The sequence below is a fragment of the Jaculus jaculus genome, chromosome 5 (assembly GCF_020740685.1).
Source record: "Jaculus jaculus isolate mJacJac1 chromosome 5, mJacJac1.mat.Y.cur, whole genome shotgun sequence".
In the NCBI taxonomy this organism is placed as follows: Eukaryota; Metazoa; Chordata; class Mammalia; order Rodentia; family Dipodidae; genus Jaculus; species Jaculus jaculus.
The window spans coordinates 143,804,957-143,825,486 of record NC_059106.1 but is presented as its reverse complement, the minus strand read 5'-3'; the positions used below and the strand labels follow the sequence as shown (position 1 = coordinate 143,825,486).

The following is a 20,530-nucleotide window of genomic DNA, read 5'->3' as shown; positions in this document are numbered from 1 at the left end:
CATACTGTTTCAGGTACTGAAAATAATCTGCTAACTAATACTTATAAAGTTCTATTCTTCTTGAAATTTCTATGAAAAGGTATCCACAGAAAACCCCATAATTTAAAATAAATTATTACTGAGGTAAGTAGTGGACAAAAAAAGGAACTGGGAGGAACCCATGCCTCAGAAGTAGAGACTGAATGACAAACTCAAGGAAGAGTAAAAGTATGGAGTGAAGGAACATTTATCTGAGGGAAGACATTACCTAGGCACAGAGAATGACACTTAGCATGTAGATAGTCACATGGGAGAAATGGAACAAAAAGAAAGAAGACAGAATGAAGTAGTAACAATCAGGAAAGAGGAACTAAAAACAGATGCAGAATAGGAGGGTGAATGACAGGTTGTCCCAGGCATTGATGGTCCTGTTAGAATTTTTATCTTTAGTCCAAGAGTAATAGGAATCTCTTAGATTTTTTTTTTATTTATTTTTTATTTATTTATTTGACAGACACAGAGAGAAAGACAGATAGAGGGAGAGGGAGAGAATGGGCGTGCCAGGGCTTCCAGCCTCTGCAAATGAACTCCAGATGCGTGCGCCCCCTTGTGCATCTGGCTAACATGGGACCTGGAGAACCAAACCTCGAACCGGGGTCCTTAGGCTTCATAGGCAAGCACTTAACCGCTAAGCCATCTCTCCAGCCCCTCTTAGATATTTTAAAAACAATGGTTTCACATAATTCTTTGATCATGTAAAAAGAATTCTTTGAATGTTTACAAAATGAAAACTCTCAAGTGTGCCTTAATCCACTGTTCATTAAGCAACCAAAAATAAAAATCTTCATAAATTTGAATGTAATTAATTTTTTCTTTTATTTCCAAAAGGATACGAGCCTGAAGCTGGGTGTGGTAGCAAACACCTTTAATCCCAGCATTTAGGGGACAGAGGTAGGAAGACCACCATGAGTTCAAGGCCACCCTGAGACTACATAATGAATTCCAGGTCAGCCTTAGCTAGAGTGAGACCCTACCTTGAAAAATAAAAAAAAATTATATATATATATATATATATATATATGGTTAAAAACACATATCATTTTACCCAAGAGAACATGATTGATTGCCTCTTAAATCAATTTTCCCAATGGGGGGAAAAAAAACTATGTACAAATAGGGATAGTCCACTCTAAATTAATTAATGTATGCTATTCATCTTCAATATATCTTCAGTAATAAATTAAAGGAAGTCAGGAAAGTTTGTCAGTATGCTTACTGAATCTTAATTGCCAGTTCATTTTCCAATTGCACATCCTTCCACCCTTGCCTGCAGTCTTCTCTGATTTCTTCTCTCTGAACCTGGAGATACCAGCAGTTCTGTTCCTTTGCTTCTCAGGTGCTATGATGAGCTAACTAAGAAATAAGATTGAAAAGAAAAGTGTTTGAGCAGAGATACATTGAATGGGTGGATAAAGCTTTTTCTAGAGTCATGGGTTATTAAATGAAAATGCCAATGCCAAGGGTCAGCTATCTTGCTGTAAGTTGTTGGTCATAGAGGTTCCCCAGACCAACAGAGGCAATCACCACCATCAATGTTTGTACTACAACTAAATGGTAAGGCCCTATTGCTCAAGAAATCATATAGCACTCTGCTTGTAGGACAGAGAAATCAAGGTAGAACTAGACTGGACATTTCTTTCCTGACTCCTCATAGAGTTTGAAGGCATTATGCAGCCTGCTGGGGGATAATTGCAGGCAACAGTCTAACTCAGCTGGCAATCCTATATAAAACACTTCCAACTGGTCACTCAAGGTGTCTGATGTAGAACAGATTAATAGGGGGAGAAAAAGCCTAAGTGAGGTCAAGGGAAGAGACTGAGTAAAGGAAAGGTAGAGGGAGGGCTAATCAAAATCGAAGAGGATATAAATAAGTCATATGGAAACCTACATTTTTGGACAATGGATCATTCAGAAGCCATAGATTGTTACTAGAAAATTTTCAGTGCCAAGGATGGGATAACTTCCAGTGAATTGTTGGCCAGGAAGGTCCGTAATGCCCCCGTAATATTACAGGCCATTGTCTAGGCCCTTGGTTTCCCACCAGGAATAGATGGTAGGACCCTATTGATAAGGCTCTACATATTTGGGCTGGAAGGTCATTGAGAAATACTGCTGGAACTGAGCTGAAAACCTCCTCCATGTAGACCAGCTTACAGAAAGCTGGAAAAAAGCCATGCTGCATGCATTTCAATGGGAGAGAGAAAAATCACCAGTGACGATAATCAACAGTGGGTACTGCAAGACTTAAATTTGGCCAGCCATGCCAAATGAGCCAACGGGTGCAATAGTAGCACATCTGTCATGGGGGAAACCAACCATCCTCTAATTTGACTGTAGGCCCACTCCATGGGAGGGAATAGTTCCCTGATACTAAAAACCTACAACAGGGGTAGTCATGAGACCTAAGGGTATAACGTCTGCTAATATCTGGATAAATGTATATACTTTGCTCACCAAACTGCTCGGTAAGCACTTCTTTTAATGTCCATGCCTATATATTAATGCTACTCTCACTTGTGGTTAGAGAACCTTCTCTTTTCAGATGGCAGTGACCCTTGGGATGACTCAGAAGGCCCCATGGTGTTGAGAAGAAGTGACAGAGGAGTGCACAGCACTGAAATATTTCTATCACACCTTCCAAGGCTCAGGCTCCATTGTGGAAGAGGTGGCTGAAAGAATATAAGAGCCAAAGGAAGGGTAAGAATCCTTAAAATGTGCTCCTCCAGACACAAAATGGCCTAGATACCCATGACCTCACAGTGCCTGACACTACCTACACCAGACCATCAAAATAGGAGGAAATGATCATGACATCAAAATAACAAAGAGACTGATTGATAAGGGGAGTGTATATGAAGGAGAACAGAGTTTCAAAGGAGAAAGTGGGGAGAGGTAGGGAATGACCATGGAATATTGTTTACAATCATGGAAATTGTCAATAAAAAATAAATTAATAAATAAGAAAAAAAAAAGAAATTAGGAAGAGCAATTAGTTAGATGGAATGAGGGGTTTAGCAAGAGTGGAAGATAAAGAGCAATGGTGCATGAATATGATGAAAATGCATTTCATACCTGTATGAATTGTTTAATAAATAAAATTTAAAAACAGTCAAAAATAGTGGCCTGGGGAAGAAGGGATGGCTTAGCGATTAAGGTGTTTGTCTGCAAAGTCAGAGGACCCAGGTTAGATTCCCCAGGACCCATGTTAGCCAGATGCACAAGGGGAAGCAAGTGTCTGGAGTTCGTTTGCAGTGGCTGGAAGCCCTGGCGCACCCATGCTCATTCTCTCTCTCTCTCTTTCTCTCTCTCTTTCTCTCTCTCTCTGTCAAATAAATAAATAAAAATATTTAAAAAATAGTGGCCTGTCTGCTATGAAGATAACTAACCACTCTCTGGTTGAACTTGGGGCACACACTACACAGGAGAAAATTCACATCTGGTACTGTAAACCCAGTCAAAAAGCCATGGTTAGAGAGGTCACAGTCCCTAGTGGGGAAGATATTACTATTGTTTTGATGAATGGCCATAATGTGTATATAAAATATCCTTCTTAATAACCATGTTTATGTTCATAAATTAATGCTGCTGTTATCTTTGGTCAGAGAAGATTCTTTTTATATTAGGCAATAGTAATTATAGACTTAATGCCTTGCCAAAGTGATCACAAAAGTGACAGTTTGAATGTTCAGCCATAGAGGTGACATCTATATCATTACCTCCTCTACAACTAAGAAGATTTGGCCCATCAACATCATATCATGGAAAGGGAGGAAGAGCTTATGAGGCCTACCTCTTCCTAGGGATATGTATGCAGCCAATGGTTAATTGGGATAGGAGAGACATTTTCTTCAGTGATGTAGCCATTAATAAGTTGTCTGCACTCCTATAAATAACCATTAACTTGTGCTTCTTTAAGTAACCTTAATCAAACTCACTGAATTAGTTGTCAAAGAAATAAAAAAGACTTAAAAGTAAAACGGAAACTAGTCAGGAAGAAGATGATAAGGAGTGGGAAGGGGACAGGAGAGAGTAATGAGACAGTAAATATGATTGAAATACATTATGAACATGTCATAATAGATCCCACTATGTATAGTTAATATATGCCAAAAATCAAGAAAAAATGAGTCATGAAAAATAAAATAAAATAAAATTTCAGGTTTAAGAAAAAAATATAAATGCCTCAATCAACAGTCATCTATGTGAACAAAATTTGGAAGGACTTTAGAAAAGCAACCCTAGAAGCAACAGACAGTGAAGGAAGACTTCAGACTTCTTCTGGCCATATTTATGTACCCTCCAAGCCATCAGGAAAGTAAAGATTGCAGTTATTTAAAATTTCAACAACAGAGCTGGGCATGGTGGCACATGCCTTTAATCCCAGCACTCGGGAGGCAGAGGTAGGAGGATCGCCATGAGTTCAAGGCCACCCTGAGACTACATAGTGAATTCCAGGTCAGCCTGGGCTAGAGTGACACCCTACCTCAAAAACAAAACAAAACAAAAAATTCAACAACAAAACATCTCAGTTTTATTCCCATTCAACTTTTATCAAGAAGCATTCAAAAAATCTGAGCATGTTATATGAAAACATGAGGTGCAGAACATGAAAGAAATCAAAGCTATTCCATGAAAAATGGGAAGGAATCTCCCAAGATGGCAGCCTTTTATCCAGTAGAAAAATAACATCAGATGGAACAGCATGACAGAGACATGGAAAGAGAAATGTCACCATCATCTTATCTTTTTCACCTAAGGACAAAAATGGATTGTCATGAATATATTCTATAAAATCACACCCACACCCTATTATCTTATAATAGCCAAGAACACACATTTTACTTTATGTTAGTAGTTGAATACCTTGTGACCTACAAGTAGGTCATTATGCATTCAAAAGTAAAAAACTTGGCATGGCCGCTTCCTCTGACTCGGAGTGTGTGTGTGTGTGTGTGTGTGTGTGTGTGTGTGTGTGTCTGAGTTCATACTACAGCTCTGTCAGCCATACTGACTTTGGTTAGTCCTCTATTTCCCATGTTTTAATTATGATCATGCCAATTACTTTCCTAAAATCTTCCCTTGAAATTCTGAATACAGTAAATCCTTGAGACAATGAGCCACAGGAGCTATACAAGCTGTTTCCCCTAGAAGGCTCCTCCTAATTAAGGAAGGACATCCTTTCCTCATAGGCTTACATTGATTTCTTTCTATACCAAAACCTAGAAGGCAAAGAAGTAATTACATAGCCAGGATACTGAGCATCTCATAGGCAATGCAAACCAGAGATGCAAGTGAGGAACAGAAGTGGCCTGCTTTTTAAACTCAAGGATAAGTTCATTTTACTATGACTTTTTATTAGTATTAATTTTTGTATAGACATTTCCATGCAGGCTGTATATTTACCAAACAGCAATTTAAAAATGTGAAGAAGAAGAAGTGAGGAGGGAAAATGATTATTAGTGTTATTGAATGCATAGGATTTAGAATATAAACAACATGGTTAGAAAATAAAGAAAAAGATGGCTAATAGGTTGGTCAAGCAAGAACCCATGGATTACAAAATGTGTGGCTACAGCACTGGACAAACCCTGTGGAAGAGCAGATGATTACTGTCTAAGTGTAATCTGAATAAGTACATAAAGAAACTGGCTTTAATAGGTTTTCTTCATTTTTAAAGATGAATACTATTTCACTGTGTCTCCTTCATCATCCCCAAGCTAGTGACTATAATACAATCATAATGAGCTCAAGTAACAACATAATAAGCCAATTTTTAAAAAAATTAGAAAATAATTGTACAATTTGCAATTGGTTATAAATTTGGTATTCTATTAGAAGAACTTCAACTAGATTGTTAATTCTGCTGCTTCACCAAGCTCTCAGTGATCAATAGTATATAAGGAAGATGATAGATGATAGATAAATAATAGAGGATAGAGAGAATGATATTACTGCCATTCTGATTACTGAAAAATACAGAGATCTTTATATCAGCCCATACCACTATAATCACGAAGTGAGACACTTCCATCACAAATATGTGTATCAACCATATGTAATATGCATGTGATTTTATTATATATATATATATATATATATATATATATATATATATATATATGCTCTATACATACATGTCAAACATGTGTGGTATAGCAGAGACACACATATATGATATAGAGAGTGTATATATGTATATATTCATACATACATGTTCAGACATATATGTGATCCATATAAACACAGAAAAATAAAGACAAAAATTAGTGCTTGCTTCAGCAGTACATATACTAAAATTAGAATGATACAGAGAAGATTAGCATGTCCCCTATGCAAGGATGACATCCAAATTAATGAAGTGTTCCATATTTTTTAAAAAGATAAAAATGAGATCTATACAAACAGCGTTGAAAATACATGGCTGAGAGGAGTTGCCTTGTACAAGTTGGTATGTGTCTGCTTTCTTCCTTATGGTTTCTGATCCTTAGAATTACAGTGAGAGTAATTACAGTGAAAGTAATTTTGTCTTCTATAAAATTCTTTACATATACCTTATATGTACCACTCCATATCTTTCCAATGAAGCAGAAGAAATATTTTCAAAACAAATGCTAGGAAACAGATATGGACCAATTGATTCCTACTTTTCTCCAAAAATTTGCTACTGTTAGTTCTTTGTAAGACAACTTGGAGTTCAATAAAGCCAATGACCACACAAACTTTTAGTTACAAAGATTAATGTAATTTGCAGTGAAGTCAGAGTAAAATGTTGGTTCTCCAGCCATGGCAAATGTTAGACCAGGTCAGGATTTTAATGGAAGTTAAATATATATATTTTTTGGCCGCCTCTGGCATTGGCAATTATGTGAGCAACCAGATGTCTTCTGAGGTCAGTTCAGAGCTAGACCATGAGCATTTCAGTAAGAAGCACTGTGGGTTAGCACTGCCAGTCTCAGTAAGGTTCTTCAGCAAGGAAATAAAGACATGGTTGCCCCTTTCTTTCCCAGTGTGATCAGTGGTCCATAACAGTCTTCAGCTCTTTCCTGAACTCTTAGTCAGGCTTGTTCTAATGCAGCTGGCTCATTTATCTGCAGAATCAGCCTCCCCTGCATTTACTACCCATGCTTTGTCACTTTCAATACCATCTGTACATTCCAGGAAGAACTCTAGCTAAAACCTTCAATCCCCACCATGAAAATGAGTGACAAACTTATTGAAATGCATGCAGGGTACCTAAAGAAATCTCAGGTACTCTGCAATATTTTTCTATTTCCTCAATCTTGGAAAATTTATTTTGACATAGATTGAAGAAAACTAAACACACTTGTGGGGGTCACGTTTATTCCTTTATCTTAAGCCTTTCAGCCAGAGAAGACTTCTTGAAATTCACATTAACAATGTCAAAAGTGACAGAGATACTTCACATGTTTCAGAAAGTGTCTCTCAAAACACTGGCCACCGGTGTTCCCATCTGGATGGTGGTAGCAACAGTGAGTGACATAAGGAAAAACGAGGCCATTGCAACAGGAAAGATGAGTCAGCACTGATCAGAAGGCACCAAAATATTTGAGTGGAAGCCCAGGGAGGCTCAACCGGCTTCAAACCTAGCAAACTCTCCGAGCAAACCTTCTTGTATTCTAAGGTGATAATGCCCAACAAATATTAAACAATTGCTTCTCTGGTTAATACTTTTCCAAAAACATATAAGCTTAGTAATTGTAACAAAGAAACCATTTTGATTTATTTTTATTTTTGCCAAGACACCAGGCTGTTAAATTCATCCTGTAGAGGTGAAAGGCAGACACCTGGTTAGAAATCAGATTCCCTGATCTGAGTCTTGTCCTTCCACCAACCAGGTACTGGCTGCATTTCACTTGTCAGAGTATTGCGTTTCCACACATACAGAGTGAGGAGAGGGGGAAGTGATTCCTAGAGAATTTTATTGCTGCCTATGAAAGTAATCTCTACTTTTCCAAAAATATATTAAATGTTGCTAATTACCACTCTCCTGGTATACATTTGGTTTAGTCCTTAATATATACAAATATCAAGGTTTCCAGTTTAGCAGCAGATGTCTTCTGGTAAGCCTCACTTTATCTCGGGAATAATTTCAATACTGAAAATAGAATTATTCCTGTGAAACACACTTCTGGAAAGCTGATAATGACACAATAGCTAAACTGTTTGTATCCTAACTTTAAATTCATATTCAACTTTATACTGATTTATATAAGATGTTCAGTAATATGTTTTAACTCACATGTCCATACTTGCTCATTATATTTCATTAGAATTATTTTCAGGTCATGACGGTTCATAGCCTTCAACTATAAACTGAAATAAACCCTTGAAGCCCAAAAATGATTATTCTCAGCTATTTTGTCCTATGAATGAGAAGGCAGCACAGAAGATAACAACAAACACTAAATTCATTTTCTCTCTGCTTGCAAAACTAAATAAAATATTAAAATAAAAAGAGCTGGAAAGATGGCACAGCAATTAAGACACTTGCCTGAAAAGCCTAATGACCTGGGTTCCATTACCCAGCACCCATGTAAAGTCAGATGAACAAAGTGGCTCATGCATCTGGAGTGTTTGCAGTGGCTGGAGGTCCTGGAATGTCCATATTCATTCATATTCTCTCTCACTCTCTATCTTTCCCTCCTGCCCTTCTTCCCTCCTTGCAAATAAATAAATAAACAAAACATTTTTTAAATTTTATTTTCAAAGATAGGAATGGTGGTATAGGCCTATAATCTCAGCATTCAGGAGGTTGAGGCACGGGGTTCATGAGCTCAAAGACAGTTTTGATTTCATTGTGAAAACTTGTTTACAGTAAATAAAAAAGAGAAAAACAAACTTTAAAAATATTTTCAAATTATGAAACATTTCCATGTACCAGAAAGATCTTTCTTAACATCAAAATAAAAGATTACTTTTGTGGATCCAACAGTTTGAGATTAAACATGATTTTTTTTTTTAGCAATAGCAAACTATCATTCTTTTATTCTATCTAGAGCATTAAATATTTAAGAAACTGTTAACAAAGAGTCTGTACTAAATTACTAAATCACTAAAGCCAGAGGAGCCAAACATTTCCTAAAACCCCTGTCAGATTTACAATTTGCAAAGTCACACTAAAAGCCTTGCCTGGCACTTTCATAAGGCTTTCAAAATACTCTTTTATTATACTTCAAAACCTAATGTGACAGGCCACTCGTTAAAATAAATAGACATTGTTCCTCTGGGATTCTAGCATATCTTTCTTTTAATTCTGCCTTTTCTTTCCTTTGTTTCTCTCTTTTTTTGTTTTTTTAATTTTGTGACTGAGTGGGTTTAAATGAGAGTCACTTCTATGAGCCTGGGTGTAGAGAGGTATTTACCAGAATATGGACAGTTTACCAGTGGCTATATCACTGAAGATACTGTTTCCCCTATTTCAGTAAGTACTAACTAGCAATAACTCCTCAGAGCAGTATGGGGCCCCATGAGCCCCCAGCCCATATATGGTGAGATGTTAATGGGTGCAATCTTGCATGGGTAACCACAGCTATTATGAAACTGCCTTCGCCATGTCATCTGGAAAAAAATAGCACTCCACAGCACATTCCTCCCTGGCCTCTGACTCTTGCTTCTTCAACCTCCTCTTCTGCAATGTCCTTGAGCCTCAGGGGAAGGTGATATAGATGCTCTATTTGTTGTTGAACTATCCATAGTCACTTATTCAGAACACTTTGATGAGTCTTGAATGTCCCCAATAGTCACCTCCATAATATCTTTGATAACCTCGTAATTACAGTAAGACAGGAGCACAAAAAATCACCCATAGACTAAGCCTTGATTCAATGCCTCACATAAATTCCCACCTCTAGTAGATAGAAAAATAAAAGGAAAGGCTATACCTAATCTTTTATTCAAATGTTTATTTAAAAGTTCCTTATGTCACCTCAGAGATACAATTTAAACTAATAGCCACTAGGATTCATTAGCAAATATATATATATTTTTCACTCCAATTTTTTATTTTTTAATATTTTATTTATTTATTTTCAAAGACAGACACAGAGAGAGAATGAACAAGCCAGGGTCTTCAACCACTGAAAACATACTACAGATGCATGAGCCACCTTGTGCATCTGGTTCATATGGATACTGGGGAGTTGAACTTGGGTCCTTAGGCTTCACAGGCAAGTCCCCAAATACTTTTTTGGGCCTTCATAATATTTACTGACTTGAACAACTTTACACCTCTCCTGGCTTGGCTTAATTGACACCTCTAAGTGAAGTTAGCAAACATAATTTGCATCTTAACACTCCATCTCAACACTTCTCCCAGTGTATATTTTCCTCTCCTCTGTCTTCCCTTTTACCGCACATAATACTGATATCCCTGAAGCTACTTGAAACTGGGAACCACTCCTTCTCCTCATTCCTTGCTCTGCATATCCAACTTATCTTCCAGTATCATCACTTCCACAGTGTTGCGAAGCTATGGTGTTCAGTAGGTTAGGTGTATTCAACTGATTTTTAGTATATAATATCCTAGGGTTAGTTTAACAAGACATGACCTCATAAACAAATGGAAAGAGACCATCTATAGGGTGTGTTCAACAGGATATGACCTCATCCAAAGTGGAAGAGAATCTAAGGATCCAGGAATGGACTCTTAGTCAAAGCATTATCAATATGCTTGTGACATTCTGATACTCAAATAATTCATCAATTTAAGTCACTATTAATCTATGTTACATGTGACTCATTATGAAGTTCATAAATAGATTTTGTCAAAAATTTAATATGTAAATATAGAAATCCTGGCCATTTTCTGCCAATAAATGCAAATGGGCTTCAAAATGCTCCATTCTTTTTGTTTTCTTTATCACTGTGTTTTTAGTTGTATTTCTTATTACTAAGTATATATATACTTTTTATAAATTCATGGTTCTAAAAAAAATGTACCAAAGGTGGAGGGAGGGCTAGTCAATGTCTAGGAGGATATAAATAAGTCATATGGAAACCTACTTTTTTGGACAATTGAACACACAAGAGTCATAGATTGTTACCAAAAAATTTTCAGTGACAGAGTTCAGATACCTTTCAGTGAGTTGTTGGCCAGGCAAGTCCCTAATGCCCCCAAAACATTACAGGTTATTGCTGTCGCCCTGGTTTCCCACCAAGAATAGATGGTAAGACCCTATTTCTGAAGATTCCACATACTTGGGCTGCAAGGGCCCTGAGAAATCCTATTGGAGCTGAGATGAAAACCTCTTTCATGTAGATCAGCTGACAAAAAGCTGGAAAAAGCCACACTGCATGCAATTCAATGGGAGAGAGAGAAATCACTATTTATAATAATCAACAGTGGATACTGCAATCCTAAATTTGGCCAGACAGGCCAAATGAGCCAACGGGTGCAATAGTAGCCTGTCTGTTATGGGAGAAATCAATGAACCACCATCTAATTTGTCTGGAGGCCCACTTCATGGGAGGGAATACATGCCTGATTCTGAAAACCTACAACAGGGGTAGTCATGAGCCCTATGGGTATAATGTCCACTGCTGTCTGGCTAAATGTATATATTATACTCACAAACTGCCCAGTAAGCAATTCTCTTAATGTTCATATTAATGCTACTCTCACTTTTGGCTAGAGAACCTTCTCTTTTCAGATGGCAGTGACCTTGGGATGACTCAGAAGGTACCATGGTGCTGAGAAGAAGTGACAGAGGAGTGCTCAGCACTGAAATATCTCTATTACACCTTCCAAGACTCAGAGTCCATTGTGGAAGAGGTGGTTGAATCAATGTAAGAGCCAAAGGAAGGGTAGAACACCTTACAATGTGCTCCTCCAGACACAAAATGGCCTGGATATCCATGACCTCACAGTGCCTGACGCAACCTACACCAGACCATCATAATAGGAGGAAAAGATCATGACATAAAAATAAAAGAGAGACTGATTGAGAAGGGGTGGGGATACGAAGGAGAGTGGTATTTCAAAGGGGAAAGTCGGGGAAGGGAGGGAATTACCACTGGATATCATTTCCAATCATGGAAATTGTCAATAAAAAAGAAACAAGCTAAACCATTTCCCCTTGTTTTATGGTTTAGCTGTCAAGGCGTTTGCCTGTGAAGCTCAAGGACCATGGTTCAATTCCCTACAACTCACATAAGCCAGATGCACAATGCAGCACATGTGTCTGGAGTTCGTTTCCCGTGGGTAGAGGCCCTGACATGACCATTCTCTCTCTCTCTCTCAGACAAATAAATAAATAAAATACATTTAAAATAAATAAAGCATTAAAAAATAAAAAGAATGTACCAAAGAATTTCCATGTGAACATAGAAAGTCATGTAGTTTATATTTAATTCTTCAAAATACATCTCATTTTTATTCCATTCAAATTGTCTACCCAGAAATTACCTTATTTTACAAAGGAAAAAAAAATATTTTAAGATACAGAATTCCATACTGTTTCGCCAAAGGTTTCAGAATGGTAAAGATGTTAAGAAACATTTTGAAGTCCACTGATAACACTCAATCCTAAACTCCTACTTAGATTTGGGGGGGGGGTGAGTAAAACTTTATTATTATTGAGAGAAAGACTTCAACTTCTCTTACTATTCTCAGAAAGCAGATGTTTAACATTTGGCCTCATTTCCCTTGACCGATCAAGCACATTGTGCACTTTTTTCTCTATATACAGCTACTATATCATCAGATGGAACAAACCCACATATTCCTCACAAACTCGGGACTGGGAAGGAGCTCAACCATCCTGTGTAATGTTTTTCTGAAGACTCAACATGCCACAGAAGAAGCACACAGGTGACGTATGACCATCTCTCTAAAATCACTGATTTAATCATTAGCATGAAACCTTTGTCTTATCTTTCTTAAAAGATGACCTCCTGTCTTCACTATGCAAATTATAAGTCTTTGCACATTTTTGTTCTTGTCACCTTCCATCAAAGTGCTTTGGATCAGGTCATGATGCATCATGCCTAACATGGTAGCTTTTCTCCAGTCGCTGTACATAATATGTGTGTATCTCTGAAAGAAAGTCAGTTTTCAGACTTGTGGAACACTCATGCTTGAGCCTGAATCTGATTAAAATGACACTATAAGATCCCTGGATGTGCTACCTTTTTTATTTCCCAGCGTTAACTAATAATCATGAAAAAGTACTTATATATTACATTTACTGCAGTGTGAGGGTGAGCATGGGGGTAGCCAACTGCACACTCCTCCTTACTCTGACCAGAAGGGACCTAAAGATTCTAGTTCCTGCCCAAACAGAAATAATTCTGCAATATAAAGTACTTAAATCTAAAGTACATAAAAGTTGAAAACCATAAAAAGGAGTTAAACATATTGTAATAGTTCAAAAGATTTTATTTTTAATATAAAAATACATACCTAAACATTAAGAGAAAAAGAGGACACTGTACTCAGGGCTTTGGCCTCTGCACCATGGACCCTTCATTTTATATTAAATAATTCTTACACAATGATCACTTCCAGGCCTCCTATATATCACCAATCACCATGGAATCAAAGTAGCGCCGTTAATCTAATTAGGCAATATTCAATTATTTGTGTTAGAGGGAAAAAGATATACTTTCTCTCTCTGCCAAAGTCATTATTGATTAACTGTGGAAAGGTTCGAAAGAGCATCTCTGTGCCCAGATTTCCAGGCTTCTTGAGCCAAGAAGAAAGTAAAGTTTAGATAAAAAGTTGATTCTTACAATTCTTCTGGTTAGCAGATTGAGCACTTAAGAAAATTAGCTTCAGACAATCACTTCCTTTGGGGGAATCACCTGCTAACTTTACATTAGAACTAAACTTAGAAGTAAATTCTACAGATTTGTATAGAAATAACAAATAAGAAGGCATGAAAATCTGGATCTTAGCAACCTGCCCTTAAAAACATTAGTTTGTTCAACTAATGAAGCTACAAATTCATTTCTATAGTGATAGCAAGAATTCAGGGATGGAGAGATGGCTTACCAGATAAGGCACTTCGCCTGTGAAGCTGGAGGACTCAACGTAGGATTTCCCAGTACCCACACAAGGGGATGCATGCACCTTGAGTTTGTTTGCAGTGGCTAGAGGCCTTGGTACACCCATTCTCTCTCTCTCTCTCTCTCTCTCTCTCTCTCTAATAATAAATAAAACTGTCTTTTTTTTAATAAGAAAAGAATTCAGTGGCGTCACCAAGAGATATGATAGTTCTTGTGAACACTAAACTCCAAAAAGTATTTGTCGTCATTAATGTCAAAGAACAGTCATTTTAGAGCAATACAAATGCTCAATCAATCATACTTTGAAGAATGTATTATATCAAGTAATTCTACTGGTATTGGTGGTCTCAAGGGGTTTCCAAGTTCTTGTTACCTTATATGAAATACTGGAAAAATGTACACAAAAAGTAAAACAGCAAGAAACTTTATTATTAGCAGGCCACCTGAGGGCAAAATTACTCCAGGGCCCAGGGTTATTGCTTCTTTATAAGAAGTTAGGGTTTCTTTATGAGAAGTCTGTGAGAAGTATGGTTCTGTGACTGAGGGGCATGGCATGGGAGATTCTCTGTTGTGAATGGCAAGCAGGAGTTACATACGAATATTTTTTTACTATACGTAACCCTTTCCATGATGTGCCCAATTTAAATCATCTGTATATCCAGTTACAGATAGACATAAAATGGCACATTCACTTGGAGGACAAAGTTTATATTACTACACATGTACCCATACCCAGTCCAGACTTGAGGATCCAAGATGATCCCATTTCAGATATATCTATGAACAAAATATTTGAACAGAAACCAATCCAGATGGAAGGTCCCCTGATGCTCCCATCCCAGCTGTATCTAAGAGCATATTTAAATAGAATTTGATCACAAATAATGGTGAGTAAAAGCAGAAACCTATTCTATTGTTTGCCTGCAGTTCAGTGCAGGTGAGGGGTCCAGGTTCCAAAAGGTTGCTCAAGTACATTAGGAGGAAGGGGGTGTTTTTTCTGACCAAAAATATGCTATTCAACATATTAAAAAGTAAAACTGTGGGCTGGAGGGATGGTCTAGTGGTTAAGGTGCTTGCCTTGATTCCCCAATACACATACTGTGTAAGCCAGATGCACAAGTGACGCATGTGTCTGGAGTTTGTTGGCAGCGCTAGAGGCCCTGGTGTGCCCATTCTCTCTCTCTCTCTCTCAATCTGCCTCCCTCTCTCCAACCAATAAATAAAAATATTCAGGCGTGGTGGCGCACACCTTTAATCCCAGCACTCAGGGGGCAGAGGTAGGAGGATCACCATGAGTTCGAGGCCACCCTGAGACTCCATAGTGAATTCCAGATCAACCTGCGCTAGAGTGAGACCCTACCTCGAAAAACCAAAATAAATAAATAAATAAATAAAAATAAAGGAAATTAATTAGACATGAAGTATAAAACCCAAGACCATTAAGAATTCTCAGAAAGTCAGTATTAAATCAAGAATGGATCCTTTTAAGTATTGGCCCTGTGTGACTGTACTGGTCATATACGCTTAAAACTATCTTTGCAATAAATATGCTCTAGACCAATGAGATAGTAGAGATGGATTTGACTGACATGAATTATTAAGATCATATAATCAATTTCCCAGACTCTGTACTCAAGGTGTGTTAGTAATCTCCCAGTTATAATTTGTCTCCCTAATATAGACTTTTCACCAGTAAACAAATATTAATTATTTAACTTGGAAATTAAGTGTCTTATGGTAGTTGAATATTAACATTTTACATTACAATATTTTGAATGTATGTATAAAACCATTAAAAGGAAAGATCAAAACCTACTATTAAACATATTACTAAAATCAAGCTTTCTGTCACTGTAGTTCTGAAGATTGAATAGTCACTAGGGTTGACTTGTTAAAATTTCAACAGCTCTGCATATGTATGTCCTAGAATATGTCAAAGACACATAACTCCATTATTTCACGTGCTTTAGACAATTTCTCTTGACCAGATCCCAGCACTCAGGGGAAAAATGTAGGAGAATCTCTGCAAGTCATGTTTAAGGACTGAGTTCTTGGCCTGCTGGAGCTTCATAGTAAGGCTCTACCTCAAACCCAAAACAGAACAAAACAACAATTTTTCTTCCTAAAATATTTTCTATGGAAAGTTATGAGTACTAACTGATATAAATGATGTGATATAAAGAACATTTTATAGTATTTAATTTATTGCTAGACAACTGCATTTGTGGAATAAAAGAGAGAATGCTGAGCTACAATTTAGATCACATGAATTGTAGTTCCCAGGTCTCTTCATAGTAACTGGGAGATAATGGTTAATTTTGGTTTTATAAGTTTTATGACTCTTCTGTACTGTAAATTTCTTATGTGCCAAATAAGGATGTGTCAAATTTCAAATATATCATGAAATAATTCTTGAGTGAGTACTTGGAAAACAAAAAACAGGCATGGTGAAAGCTCTTATTCTTTTTGTGAGCTCCAAGATGGGACTTGTCAATGAAATAGGGTTTAAGATAAGTTTGGGGTGGAAGGTGGAAAAACAGCACATTCAACTAAGACCTAATTAGCAAATGCACATTTAAATCTGCATTGAACCCTAAAAATACTTTCAGAAAATAACACTATCTCCTCTGTTAAACATTTGTAATTAATTCTTTAAAGTACAAAATTTCCAAGAGGTTTTTCAGTATGAATATTTATGGACATTTCTTTCAAATTTAAATGGGATTTTGAAGTGAATACTTTTCCAAAAGCTCCAGAGGATACTGTCCACTTGCTCATGTGATATCCCTTCTAGTGTCTCAGGCCAGAGATAAAAGTGTTATGTTTTTTTCTGGCTCTACAAAATCTTTCTTATAGTTTAAAAGAATTTTCAACTTCCATGTTGCATCATCCCAAATCCTGAGCACAAAAAAATGCTTTCCTGTATGTACTTACTGGTGGTCTCTGGTGGGTAAATTTGACATTTCCTTCCTTTGACACACACAAGCACGTGTGTGCAAGCTGTGGAAGGCACTAGTGGAGGCTCTCACTAAGCCTCTCCTCTAGCACTCATCTGTGATCCATTAACCAAGTCATTTGACTTTTGCAAACCTCCATGTTCTCATTTGTAAATGAAAAGGGACTGTGTGGACAGCACAGTTGTTTTCAGTTGAGCCTATCTCATTGAGTCTATCCCAAAGCTCTAAGACCCGCTTCTTATTTTTTGTTATTGGGAACGTTTTGATGAATGACTTAATTATATATCATACTTAATATTTTGTCATTAGAAAATAATTCTTTGATGTTAACTTGCATGAATTACACTTTACATATTGCATGAAATATTAACATCCATATGTGTGTGCATGTGTACAAAAATTTTATTTCCAAAATCCCAATGATTACTTTTTTATGGAAAATTTTATATTGAGGTTATTCATGTATTTTCTACCCTAATTTTATTGTGTCATGATGATAGTTATTTCTATGATGTAATTAAGAAAGCCAAGGCTTAGAGATTTAGTAACTTACCAAGGTAGTATCACGGTTTCCATAGACCATCTTGTTAACTGTATCTAAATTTTTGTCACCTTGTCTCTGTTGGTGACAGCCAGTAACAACCACCACTGAACAAAATGAATTTCGTATCATGGCTCAAAACATTAATGTAAGATAAAGATTTTTCAGCCTGTAGTGAAAGATTACATAATTTTTAAGCCTTCAGTAAAAATGTCTTTCCTTTTTCAAAAAGGGAAGAAATAATCACAACGAAAACAACCTGAAAAGCTTTGAAACTCAAATCATAACAAGCGTGATTATCAAACTTCATTCTTTCCTATTTGCTTTCAGATGCATCTAAAACATGTAGCTAGGAACAGAAGCCAATTTATTACCATTATAATCAAGAGAAGAGAAAAATGGCAAAGTAGGGAGAAATCATTCACTAAACGTTCTCTAATTAAGGTATTTCAATGTCCCCTTTTTACCACATGGAACTAGACAAAAGATGCTTAAAATAAAAGGTTATTTGGCTAACATTCAACATTAAAATAAAATAGCCCCGATTTATAAAATGGTATGAAATTTGATTGTCCATAACAGTCTTCTATGAAAAAAATATAATCCTCTGTAGCTTAGAAGCAGTCGTGCAAAACGTACCTGGAAACCATTAAAATGCCTGTTGTCACGAAATTTTAAAGTGCTGATGCAGCCCTCGTATCAGCGAATATACCATTTTATTGCAGATACTCAAGGCCCAAAGCACTTCAAGAGAAAATTAATTAGCATCAGCTCACCATAAATCTCAACAGTATTAGCTAAAATGCCAATTTTGTAATCACTTTTCATTAAAGCCAAAAATACTAATTAAAATTGATTTTTGCCTGTGTCTTTGGTAACCGGCTGCCAGTTAATGGCTTTCAGTTGCAATGGAGACCTTTACTTAAATTAATTTTGTATGTTGTCTCCTTCCCTTTCATAAAGATAATACAGTGTGAAAGGATCAGAGATGTGGGTGCAGGAATAGCAGTTCTCCTGCAGGAGAAAAAAATATTCACAGACATAATGCATTCTGGATGTTTTGCTAATGTTGGCATAACCATTGTTCCTTCTTGGCTTTTTTCATTTTTTTTAATGTTTGCTTCCATAAGAAGATATAAATAAAGCTTCTTTACAAGTAAATTATATAATATACTAAGGGGTTGAAATGATTAACCTTTTCCTTTTGTAAAAATGTTCTGCGTGAACTCATATTCTTATTTATGGGATGTGATGGTTGAGGGAAAGAAAATCTTAGCATGTGAACTCGGTTCATGTTCAGAGTCTCATTGAGAACCCATAAAGATTCATTTAAGTCCCAACATATGTTAAACAGAAGCTGATAGCCACATAAATGTCAAATCCCTTTCATGGGGTGCTAAGTAGAAAAATAACAAACCATAAATCTCTTTAAAGGGTTACTCACAATGACTTTAATTATTCTTTCAAGTTTATAATTATTTTTTTAATAAATGACTTGGCCCCATAATTAGGTTTCCAATGCCATCAGAATGAGATAGATGAGGATTAGGGCTTGGGTTTCATTTTTTTTTATCACAAGTTATAGAAAATAGTGTGCTACTCATTAGAACCAGAACCAAAGGGCAAACCCAAGGTCATGGCTCTAGAGTTTCATGGATGTAGAAAGAAAAATGTGGCTATGATTTCTATATGAAGCCTATGGGAACAGGTACATAGGAGATTCTAACTTATATGCTCTGGGTAAATATTCTTCAGACACAGCACAAAGCTGTAGGAATAGACAAGGAGCTGATTTTATAAATGACATGGTGTTTGGATTCAATGCTGCAAAGAACCCCTTTTGTTTTATGCAAGCCTAAAGCTACCTACCCCTACCCCAAACTACTTGGCCTTTCTAGTCCAGCTCACTCAAAATCAAATAGCATTTCTTCTTAAAATGCTAAAATAGTGCTGGGTGTGGTGGTGCGTGCCTTCAATCCCAGGACTCCAGAGGCAGAGATAGGAGTATCCCTGTGAGTTTGGGGCCACCCTGAGGCTACATACTGAATTCCAGGTCAGCCTGGGCTAGAGTGAGACCCTACCTCGAAAATACAAGTAAATAAAATGCTAGGATAGCAATTTTAATTAATATCTGAGTCAATAAGTGATAGTTGTAAATCTCTCAGAATTATTTATAATGTGTTCACACAAAGGAGTCATTTAGTACTCACTTGACATTGAAGTAGCATAAATCCTGATGATTAAGTCTCCCCAAAATCAAAAGTATCACTATACCAAGTATCTTCCATCCCAAAATTGGGTATAATGTGACTGAAATTTTCAGTTTAGACGTTGAGCTTTTTTAAAAGAAAGTCATTTGGTGTTCTGTTTGTACTAATCTAGGTATTTCCTTATTATTATATTTTATCCAAGTATATTTTGCTTATAAATCTTGGATAATATTTTCAATTCAAAAGTTTAAACATCCTTAGAATTTTGAAAAGTTCTACATATAAGATGATATTCAGCTGATGTATGGCTGATTGCTGCCATACTTGCTTGACTCATCTAATGTCTAACACCTCCAAAAAATGTACATGAAGGCTGGAGGGATGGCTTAGTGGTTAAGTGCTTGCCTGTGAAGTCTAAGGACTCCAGTTCCAGGCTCCATCCCCCAGGATCCACATTAGCCAGATCCACAAGGGGACGAACGCATCTGGAGTTCCTTTGCAGTGGCTGGAGGCCCTGACACGCCCATTCTGTCTCCCTATCTGCCTCTTTGTCTCTGTCTGTCGCTCTCAAATAATTTTTCTTAAAAAAGTACACGGTTAAATCATTTTGTATAAAGTTCAATGATACAGAAACTGATCGCTGGTGATCCATTAGACATTGCTGTTCTCTACACTCTACTCTGAAGTACATAGTAATTCCCAAGCAGTGTCCCAATAGTGCAAATCAATTAGCAAATGTTGGCAAAGTAGTTGAGCAC

The 20,530-nt window shown here is 36.8% G+C and overlaps 1 non-coding gene across 1 annotated transcript; it reads left to right on the top strand.

Moving 5' to 3' along the window:
- The first annotated feature begins 6,305 nt into the window (after nucleotides 1–6,305).
- On the top strand, nucleotides 6,306–6,412 carry LOC123461116. Its single transcript, XR_006637434.1, has one exon. It is a non-coding gene; the product is annotated as a U6 spliceosomal RNA (small nuclear RNA).
- The last annotated feature ends 14,118 nt before the right edge of the window (nucleotides 6,413–20,530 follow it).